The sequence below is a fragment of the Oryx dammah genome, unplaced genomic scaffold (genome assembly GCF_014754425.2).
Source record: "Oryx dammah isolate SB20612 unplaced genomic scaffold, SCBI_Odam_1.1 HiC_scaffold_1, whole genome shotgun sequence".
In the NCBI taxonomy this organism is placed as follows: Eukaryota; Metazoa; Chordata; class Mammalia; order Artiodactyla; family Bovidae; genus Oryx; species Oryx dammah.
The window spans coordinates 105,570,663-105,582,736 of record NW_024070185.1 but is presented as its reverse complement, the minus strand read 5'-3'; positions in this window follow the sequence as shown (position 1 = coordinate 105,582,736).

The following is a 12,074-nucleotide window of genomic DNA, read 5'->3' as shown; positions in this document are numbered from 1 at the left end:
GTACAAATGTTCTGGTATCAGGCAAACCCAAGTTTAAATCTTGGCTGCCCAAATTATTAGCTCTGCATTTGGGATTATAATGGTATTAAACCAAAACTTCTTTTTATGGAGCTTCCCTGGTAGCTCATCTGGTAACGAATCCACCTGCAATGCAGGAGACCTGGGTTTGATCCCTGAGTTGGGAAGATCCCCTGGAGGAGGACATGGCAACCCACCCTAGTATTCTTGCCTGGAGAATCCCTATGGAGAGAGGAGCCTGGAGGGCTGCAGTCCATGCCGTCACAAAGAGTCAGACACGGCTCTGTGATTTAGGTTATAAATCAATGGTATTAAACCAAACCCTCTTTTTATACATCTAACTCTTATCATTTTTTCATGGTGACTCAAAAGCGTAAATTCTCATGTATTTGGAATTATTGCTCTCTCTGCCATTTCTCTGATTCTAGGTTCTCTTCCAGGCCCTACTGCTCTCTCTTGATTTACAGAAATACTTCAGCCCAATTTTCTCAGTGGTCCAAAGCAATTCCAGTAAATAATGTTAGCTGGATGCTGGTACCTTCTCTCTGATAATTAGCACACCCTGCTTTCCTCCACCGCAGCCTCCACTTCTTGGCAATACGTGACAAGTGGATAAAGTGGAAGTGAAGCCACTCAGTCATGTCCAACTATTTGCGATCCCATGGACTGTAGGCTCCTCCATCCACGGGATTTTCCAGGGAAGAGTACTGGAGTGGGTTGCCATTTCCTTCTCCAGGGGTCTTCCTGACCCAGGAATTGAGCCCAGGTCTCTCTCATTGTAGGCAGACACTTTTACCATCTGAGCCACCACGGACTTCATGGATAAAGAGGTTCCACATAGAACAATGAGCTCTGAAAGGCAAACACGGGTGTAGGCTGCCTCAAATCAGAAAGAAGAGCGCGTCAACTCATCTGCCCTCCTTTCATAACCAGCTCTATGGTATGTGAAATTAAGAGAATAGAAACTGTCTTACCAGTAATACACAAAGTTTTTCTCATGCACAAAGTCATCTTTGGCTTACTCAAGATCACTGAGCTGCACACTGCAGAAAGGTTTAAAACGGTATACAGACAAAATAAAGTCTCTATTTATATGTTTGAAAACAATGGTAGTCAGGTTTTTTGTTTGGTTGGTTTTTTGTTTTTTTGAGATGTAGGAAAGGGATGATGTGCTAAAGGTTAACTTTGCCACAGAAAAACACTTTTGTTGCTCTCCAAAGATAAGCAAAATTTGGGAACAAACACTTTCTGATTAATCAGTTTCCAGCAATATCAACCCTTTAATTAGCCTATACAGCTAACAATTTTAAGAGGCAGATGGTACTAAATAGTAGCTAAAGAATGTGATACCAAGGATATTTTCTTTAAGTCAAAAGCAAGGTCCTTGACTCACAAGATGTTTAATGCCCTCAATAGAATATATCTCCCCCCTCCCCCCTGCTGTTTCTTTCACTGGACAAAATTAAGAAAAGCATAATTTATAAGTCTGTGCTTGTATGATACTTTCATTTGTTGAAAATTTTTATGTATGGTTTTCTCAACTGCAGCCTACAAAAATAGGAAATTTGTATGATATCTACCATAGCAGGATAGATGTAACTCCGCCTATGACTAGATCAAGAGATTCAGCTGATGTTGTCACAACTTTTTTGTTTTTCTATCTCTCTGGAACGTAGTCTCTCAACTGTGGTTTCTTCCGTGTAACAGACTTTTCTCATGTGATGGCGAAGGTGGCCCTTGTTGACCTTAGACTTACCTGGGCCTTAGTGCCCACTATCTCAGAAAGAACTGGCTCTTTGTAGATGCTTTTAGGTTTTTGATTGATCTGGCTTCAGCTATATTTCCATCTAGAGTTTCAAGTGAAAGTGAATAAAGTGAAGTCGCTTAGTCATGTCCGACTCTTTGCGACCCCATGGACTGTAGCCTACCAGGCTCCTCCCTCCATGGGATTATCCAGGCAAGAATACTGGAGTGAGTTGCCATTTCCTTCTCCAGGGGATCTTCCCGACCCAGGGATCGAACCCGGGTCTCCAGCATTCCAGGCAAATGCTTTTCCATCTAGAGTTTAGCCAGAGTTTTCCAGTATTCTGATTGGCCAGGCCTGTGTTATAGCCTCATCACTAACACCAGGCATAGATTTAAACACACTTGAAACTCAACACTGAGAATTGGAGCAGGTTTAGTATGTAGGACAAATATATTTTCAGTACATCCTTTCATTAGATTATCATAACAGCTTCATGAGAAAAACATGGACAGAATTTCTAGAAGAGGTAAGTCAGGAAGCTAGAAAGTTCTAAGTCTAAAGGCCAACAAGTATTGATGTATTTCTGACTTTTCTAAATCTAGCTCTGTGCCCTCAGTTAAACTATATAACATAATAATCTTAGTTCCTTGTCTCTAAAATTATTAATAATGCAATGTGCATGATTGTGGTATGCATTCAATTAGATATGAAAAGAAACAAGAGCATCACATGTTATAATTATCCTGTGTAATAAACAACTTCAAATTTCAGTTACTTACAACAAGTTTGCCTTTCAGTTCTATGGGTTGGCTATAATTCTGCTCTGAACTTCCCTGGTAGCTCAGACAGTAAAGCATCTGTCTACAATGTGGGAGACCTGGGTTCCATCCCTGGGTCGGGAAGATCCGCTGGAGAAGGAAATGGCAATCCACTCCAGTACTATTGCCTGGAAAATCCCATGGACAGAGGAGCCTGGTAGGCTACAGTCCATGGGGTCACAAAGAGTCGGACACGACTGAGCGACTTCACTTTCACTTTCACTTTCCTGAGTGGACTTGGATCTTGGCTTATGTGTATGTTCACATCTGCTCGACAAGTATCCTCATTCTGTGACCAACAGCTACCTGGAGTATGTTCTTCCTATGGTAGATGGTACAAGCATAAGAGGATGAGGCAAACCACATAAGCATACTTAATAACTTCTATTCACATTACATCTGCTGTCATCCCATTGGCCAAAACAAGTCACATGGCCAAGCCCATCCCTGGAGTAGGCAAAACACTCTCCCTAGTCTGGTGAGAGGCACTGAAAATTACTTGGAAGAAGTTGTGCCCATATAACTCCTCTACAGAGAAGGAATGAAGAATTGGGAACATTCAACCAGTCTACCACAAAACCATCGTTGGCAATAAAAAAAATATTAGATTCATCATTGCAATTCATCCTGGAGCGGGGGGAACACTGTAGGATTTAGGATAGGGAATTTAAGATTAGGAAAGTGCATGAAATTTCTTTATAGGCCATGATTTTATACTCTCCCCTGCAACACTAGGTTTCCTAAGTAGCTTGGCTCTTGGCTTCTGACTCCACTGATACTTTGCTTCTGGTCTTTACATCTTGGCTTCACACCTCCAGAACATGCTACACCTGACCTGCATCTTCTCTCTTCTTGGCTCACAATATGGCAGGGGATGTCTGTCACAGTCACTTCTGCAGCCACAGTACCTGCCACATAGGATGGGGCTGATAAATAATCAGAAACTCATTTAAAAGAAGAGTCACTCACAGCAAAGATGTAACCCACCCCAAATTCACTCTCCCATTGTTCCTTACTAATAGTAAAATGATTTGGGTATAGAAAGAGCAATGAAGAACTAAATTAAAACTCCATTTTCTATCCTTCCATGTAGCCAAGGAGAGGGGCGGTCAATGAAATGCAAATGGACAGTATCAGCAAGGGCCTCCAGACTAATTTTAAAAGGAGTCCTCTCCCTTTGCCATCCCCTTTCTTCCTTCCTGCAACGTAGACTTCACGGTTGGAGTCCTCGTGGTCCTGCTGTAAACAGAACTTAGAGACGGTCGAGTCCAAAGCTGAAAAGTCCAGGTCTCTGATGACTGTGAGCCCAGGACCATCAACCTCTGGATTTCTTTAGTGTGAGAGAAAAATGAATTCAATTTGTTCAAGCCATTATTGGAAAGAGGAGGTTCTAAAGCTTGCAGCTGAGCACAGTAATAGCATATGTTCCTGGTGGATGTTAATTGGATCCGATTTTGAAAGTGGAGATATAACTGATTTCTCACTATAAAAGGATCAGAGGCAGAAACAGAATCAAATCGGGATAAAGTGGTTTCCTTGGCCATAACTGAACAGAAAGCCTTGACACGAGCAAGAGTATATCGAGTTACCATCACCCCCTTTTTTTCGTTTCTCTCTGCTATTACTTATTGTGTGCCTCCTATAGACATTTATGTACATCATCTAATTTAATTCTCAAAACAGTCCTTTCAAATACACCACATTATCTCTGTATTATTGAATACAGTATTTACAACAAAACAAAGGACAGATAAGTGATTTGCCCAAGGCCATTTAAACAGATACAAACATAACTTGTTTAACTGCTAAATCCCACTGACATTTTAAACTCTGTACATATTTTTTAATGCATGAATATTGCTTGAAAAACAACCAAGTACATCAAAAGTAAAACAGTAATGATAATCTATGCTCCTGAGCACTGTGGTATGCTCTTCTTAACACACTCTGTCTTGAATAAGAGTGATTAGCCACCAAGGAATTTGGGTCAGTATCTGATCCAGATGATCAGGAATGAGGCACCGAGCCACAATACCCACTGATCACAAATAATAATAAAAATAACTATAGTTGCAGCTCTCTCTACATGAATTAACTCAATTAGTAAGTATGTCTTCAGTGTTGACTAGGTATTATGGTTGTTGTCCAGTTGTTCAGTCATGTCTGACTCTTTGTGACCCCATGGACTGCCAGTGCATCAGGCTTCCTTGTCCTTCACTGTCTCCCAGAGTTTGTGCAAACTCTTCTCCATTGAGTTGATGATGCCATCCAACCATCTCTGTCACCCTCTTCTCCTCCCACCTTGAATCTTTCCCAGTGTCAGGGTCTTTTCCAACAAGTTGGCTTTCTACATCAGGTGGTTTAAGTATTGGAGCTTCAGCTTCAGCATCAGTCCTTCCAAAGAATATTCAGGGTTGATTTCCTTTAGGATTAACTGGTTTGATTTCCTTCCTGTCCAAGAGAATCTCAAAAGTCTTCTCCAGCACCACAATTCAAAAGCATCAATTCTTTAGCACTCAGCCTCTTTTTTGACCAAACTCTCACATCCATACATGACTACTGGACTACGCATTAGGCACTGTTCTAAGCCCTTTGGGTATATAAATAAACAAAAGAGACAAAAAGCAGTGTCCCTGTGACTCCTATAATTTTAGAAAATGCCATTGAATCCTTAGGTGCAGAACTATGGTAGGTACCTTCCATTTGCTCTCCTAAATTGCCCAGTCTTTCACCAATTAAGCAGTGTGGTGTCGTGTAACCAGCTCTGGTCAGTGAGCTGGTGTCAGAAATAACGTCTTACTTCTGTACTGATTGAAGCAGTGAATAACTGAAGAGTGTATGTATGGTTTCCCATTTTCCCTCTTCCTCAGCAAAGCTTACAATCACATTTGAGACCTATAACTCTGAGTGTCTAAGGCTCTATATAGAGTTGAAGCCCATGTCAACCCGCATGGGATTGGATACGAAGCATGATCGAGAAAACGACTTCTTTGCTCATTAGTAAGCCACCAAGAATTTCAGGAGTCTCCATTATGCCTGTGTAACATAACCTGTGCTGACTAACACAGAGGGGTATTTCTTTCCATCTCTGTACCTACTGCTCTTAAACAGTAGTCTGTCAACAGAGGTATTTAGAGATTAAGGCAATGGCACCCCACGCCAGCACTCTTGCCTGGAAAATCCCATGGATGGAGGAGCCTGATAGGCTACAGTCCATGGGGTCACAAAGAGTCGGACATGACTAAGCGACTTCACTTTCACTTTCACTTTGAGTCAATATTACTGTCCAAAGCAAAGTTTTAAAAGGGTCTAAAGAAAGGAACAATTTCTTATGGCTTGCAACATCAAAAAAGATTTTATGGGAAGGGTGACATTTAAGCAAGGAAGAAATACAGTATTTTGATGAGAACTACAGCCATTTGCCTTCAATAGACCTAGGTTTGATTTTCAGAACTACCACCTATCTTAGAAAAGTTATTTAATCTCTCCGAGCCCCAGTTTATTTATTTTTATAACAGGGATAACGCCTACTAATTAGTATTTTGTGAGGATTAATGAGGGAAAAAAACTAGCAAAGCATTCATATAGTGCTGATCATGGTAAGAAATAGACATTAATTCGAAAGTTTTGTATGCATGGTGACAGCGATGGTGGTGAGATGTATATACATAAGGATGGGGTCTTACATGGCAAACAGGCATACTCATTTTAGGTACAACTTCCAGAATTAGTTTAGTTATTACACTTAACACTTATGCAGAATTTTACAGTTTCAGAAACATCTTGGTACATGTCATCTCATGTATTCTCTAGATCAACTCTCTGAGAGAGTTCTTTTTTTTTTCCAATTTATTTATTTATTTTTTAAATATAAATTTATTTATTTTAATTGAAGGTTAATTACTTTACAATATTGTATTGGTGAGAGAGTTCTTTACGGCTGTTGAAATTTAACAGATGTGCTTACTGAGGCTGAGAAACATGCAGACAATCACCAAAACATGCCAATGGAAGTGCTGGACCTGAAACTTCTATTTTCTTATAAAACTCTTGGTGCTTTTCCTAGGCTTCTAAGTGTCATATATGAGGAGCTTAGTACAAATTGCAGAGCCTTCTTTGCTAGGTACTCTTACTGTTTTCCTCGGTCAAGCTTTACTCATGCAACAGTGCCTTTCCTTCTGTGCTTGTGAAGTTCTCCTCAGTTAATCTGATCTCAGATTTCAGAAAGTCCACTTAATAAAATGGACTACAAAAAGAAGTGAATGTCTATAAGCCTCTTCTCTTTGTCCTAGTGACTTTAACTTGCTTGTTCTCATACGTAAGACACAACCGATACTGCTGTGAGCTGGAGGTGCAGAAGATCTCTTTGATTCTCTCAGTGAGAGCACTTGAAGATCCCCCTGCAGTGTTACTGGAGACCCACATCTGAGTGTTGAGATGTCCTCGAGAGGTGAATGCTGCTGCAAATGAGGACCAAGCACATATGATTCTCATAAATGAGGAAAGTGTCAAAAGGGGAAAACTAAGGCCGTATGACACTGAATCTGGACTTTCATGGTTTTGTAGGACTTGAGAAATTGAAGATACCTCTTTTCCATTTCTCTCCTCTTTGCCATTTCCTCCTCATGCCTTAGGAGCGTGATAATCTATGCTCCTAAGCACTGTGGTATGCTCTTCTTAACATGCTATGTCTTGAATAAGAGTGATGAAGAGTGGTGAGCTGCTTATTCAAAATGAGAAATGTCACCACCTTTAGAAGATGCTTCTCTCTGAGAGTTCCCCCCATCTCATAGGACTGGATATCTGGCTCAAAGAAGACACACAAGAATTCTAAATGGGGCATGAGAAACTTGAAAAGTGGGCTTATTGAGCCATATTTATAGTGAAGCACTGACATAAGAGACTAAAACCAGCTCTTTCTGTCCTGAAACTGCCTTATTCCTCTGGCTTTGCTGTTGAACTTGGATCAAGTGAGATACAGTATAATCCTTCCAAAGTTTTTTCTTTTTTCATTTACTTAAAAGACTGTAATAAACGTTTATCTTTTCCCAACCTCATTGTCTTTAAGACACTAACAATACCAGTAATTCAGGATAAACACTTCTCCCTTCTTGGTGGCCTTTCCTCCCCCAAATTGTCTCTGCAACCAGGTATAAGTACTGATCATTCTGCCTCTCAAAGCCATTCTCTGTTTTATACATTCCCAAAGCTCTGGCCTTCACCTAGGCTTTCATCTCTTTTAATACCTGTAGATAGCTCTAGTCTTGCCTCTTTCTAATCAAGCTTCTGCCCCAAAGAATAAACTGAAAGTGAAGTCACTCAGTCCTGTTTGACTCTTTCGACCCCATGGACTATAGCCTACCAGGCTCCTCCATCCATGGAATTTTCCAGGCGAGAGTACTGCAGTGCGTTGCCATTTCCTTCTCTGGGGGATCTTCCCGACCCAGGGATTGAACCTGGATCTTCTGCATTACAGGCAGACACCTTACCATCTGAGCTACCTGGAAAGCCCCAAAGAATAATCAGTTTAATAAGAGAAGAAATTAACATAGCATCACCAGGCTTCCCATTTGTGCAGAGATTTTACATTCTCTGCCTTATTTAATCTTCTCTAAGAAATACAGGCTGGTTTTCTTGTTTTTGTCTTCATGCCTATTTTATAGAAAAAGAAACTGAGACTCAAAGATGTTAACCTTCTCCTGATCACATAGTTGGCAAATGATGAAGTTAAGCTTCAGACTCAAGTAAGGAGAGTCAGGGACCCAAGCTTTCAACCATGTTAAATTTTCTTCCCAAGGAGATGTGAGCTTAAACATGTTTTAAGAACCTACACTTTAAGTGAAGTTAGAGATAGGATATAAGTCCAGGTCTCTCCAACTTGTGACCTTTACATTATATTGTGTTTTGCTCATGACATTCCCTCAAGTAAAAATTCCTTTGGCTACATATTTCCTATTGCTGATATCAAGACTCTTCACAATTTGACTGTAACTAAACTTCCCAGCCCTTATCTCCCATCATCTTTGCCTTTTTGCTTTCTCTAGCTAACCATCTAACCATTACTATCTCTCCATTTTCTCCTATCATTTCCCCTTCCCACATTTCAAGTTAGCAAAATCCTCTCTATCATAGTCCAGCTAAAATGTTTATGAAAGACATGAAAATTTCCCATTAAACTCAAACCAGCCAACTCTTCTGAGGCAAAGAGGCCACTCCAAAGTCACTTAATATAAGGGATAATACATGGGAAAATTGATGGAGAGGGAGTTTCAGGGGAAGGATAAAACAATCTTCTTTAATTAACTCTCAGGGAATGAGAAGTTTATACAAGTGAGTTCCCTGAAACTTAATCTTAGCTCTTGTTTCTGATATTTGTTCTCTGGAGCTGGGAATGAATTCTAATGGATCCATTGAATGAATTCTTCTTTTTTTTTTTTTCCTATATTTTAGTAACTAAAGTTCCATTCATTGAGCACTTAATAAATACTCAACAATTGTTTTACTCTTTAAGATATGTTGGCTGGTTTGTTTTTGTTTTTGTTTTTGTTTGGTCGAGAATCTAAGTATGATTCATCTGCATTATTTGACACATAGGTTTAAAATGAGTTTGAATACTCTTAGTGACAATTATGATAGGGAACAGCCTATTTCAAATCTGAACCCGACTGTTTACCATAACCTCTAACAATTTTGTGCTTCTGAGTCAATAGTTATTTCACGGTGGGGGTTGCAGGTGATTTCCAATAGAAGAAGAAAAGTAAGAGAGGAGTAAGGAGGGGAGAACAAAGAGGATAAGAAAAAATACAAGGAAAAGTAGGAAAAAGCAAGAAGAAAAGAGGAGAGGAGATGGGGAGGGGACGAGAGGGGAAAACTATTTTGGGGTGCAAAACAAACACATTGCTGGAGAAGAAGAGCTACACTTAATTAATTTTTGCTATACGCCAGGCACCTTACTATGGGCTGCACATTCGGTTGGTCCTTTAATTCTTACAATGGTACAGTGAGATAAGTATTTCTACCACCATTCTGCATAGGAGAAATTTAGGCTTGGAAATCTTGAGAAGGTCCTCATATGGTCCAGTCTGATACGGGCTGGGGTGGAACTCTGGTCTGTCTCGTTTTGCATTCTTGATCCTTCGGATTCATCAGCTCTCTTTGGTCCCAGGGCTACTGCTACGTCACACTGAATACAAGCTCTCCGTCTTCCCCACTGCGCCACTAGAGATATTTGCAGGAAGCAACATATTTCTCCTTAGCCGTTTCTTCTCCAGTTTAATGCCCCCATTTTTCCAACAGACTCTTGCCGAATTTTTGACCTATTGAACTTTCAGGTCCCTGTCTTTCGTCAATGTCCCCGTCCCTACAGTTTTCATGGTAACTTTTGAGATTCCCAATGTGTTACTCACAGCTTCTTCAATAGACTCGTCTCAACAAGTTTTATTGTTTCAGAAAAGAAAGATTATAAATTTTTTTCTCTTTCATCTTGTTGAAGACTGGATGAAGCAAAAGACCGTGGCCCCAGAAATCCCAGGTACAGAAAATATAGCTTTGGTGGTAATGAAATCTGGATTCCAACCCTATCTATACCACTTGATTTTGGTAATGTTATTTAGAATCTCTAATATTCAGATAGTCTTTCTATAATATCAGATATTATTTTCTGTGAATAGGGAGTTGACAAGCATAAGCAAGATAGTACATATCAAGCAGAAGGCACACGGGAATCTTTAAGTAAATGGTCCTCATTATTATTCTCATTAGATCAATACCCTTCCATTCTCTATCAAACAACATTAAACTATGTTTATAACTGAAGGACAATCTCTGTCTTCATTCTAAGCCATGGAATGACTTGTGGTTTTCAAAAACCTTATAATACATAAGCTAAATAGGTTAAGGAGTTCCCTTCATGATTTAACTTTAAATCTAAACCTAAAGAAACAGTATCCAAGGCGAAAAAAAGGATTTTCCCCCAAGATCACACAGGTAGCTATAGGAAGTATTAGGAGTAGAATCCATGCTATCTGAGAATCGATACAAGGTACTCACACCTAAGTCAGTAATTCTCAAGATTCAAACTCAGATGATAGAATGATGTTGGTTAATAGATTACCAATCCAGATATTTTATCTATTTCAATTATTTTTCTTAAATCAAAAACCAAGAATCAGCTCAGTTCAGTTCAGTTCATTTGCTCAGTCATGTCTGGCTCTTTGTGACCCCAAGAACGGAAGCACTCCAGGCCTCCCTGTCCATCATCAACTCCCAGAATCCACCCAAACCCATGTCCATGGAGTCGGTGATGCCATCCAACCATCTCATCCTCTGTCGACCCCTTCTCCTCCTGCCCTCAATCTTTCCCAGAATCAGGGTCTTTCCAAATGAGTCAGCTCTTTACATCAGGTGGCCAAAGTATTGAAGTTTCAGCTTCAACATCAGTCCTTCCAATGAACACCCAGGACTGATCTCCTTTAGGATGGACTGGTTGGATCTCCTTGCAGTCCAAGGGATTCTCAAGAGACTTCTCCAACACCACAGTTCAAAAGCATCAATTCTTTGGTGCTCAGCTTTCTTTATAGTCCAACTCTCACATCCATACATGACCACTGGAAAAACCATAGCCTTGGCTAGATGGACCTTTGTTGACAAAGTAATGTCTTGCTTTTGAATATGCTATGTAGGTTGGTCATAACTTTTAATTTCATGGCTACAATCACCATCTGCAGTGATTTGGGAGCCCCCCAAAATAAAGTCTGACACTGTTTCCACTGTTTCCCCATCTATTTCCCATGAAGTGATGGGACGAGATGCCATGAGCTTAGTTTTCTGAATGTTGAGCTTTAAGCCAACTTTTTCACTCTCCTCTTTCACTTTCTTCACTTTCTGTCATAAGGGTGGTGCCATCTGCATATCTGAGGTTATTGATATTTCTCCTTGCAATCTTGATTCCAGCTTGTGCTTCATCCAGCCCAGCATTTCTCATGATATACTCTGCATGTATGTTATAAGAGACAGCAAAGATAAAATTTATTAACAGGGGCATTTGAAACACTTCCTCACCAAGTCAACTAAGATCATCCCATCACCAAGGTTAGCCATACTCATGGTGGGCCAAGACCATGGTGACAAAATCAGATAACCTGGGGTGTGAACTTGGCTCTGCTATTTGTGAAGTGACCTTGAGAAAGTCCATTTACAACTTTCAGATTATTTTAACATCTATACAATGAGTAAACTAAAGCACTGGTGAGATGATTCACTAATATAATGCATTGTAAAGTTTTCTTGGTTTTAGTTTTATCTTTTATTAAAATAAATTTACATACAATTAAGTGCCCAAATCTAAAGTATAGGGCTAAATGAATTTTTACATATCTAGACACTTAATCTCTTTCCTCTGCAAATAGGATGGGATCCTGTCTCATACCCTCCTTACTTCAAAGAATTCAACTGAGATCCTTTATTTGAAATATGAAGTTCTAATAAAAGCC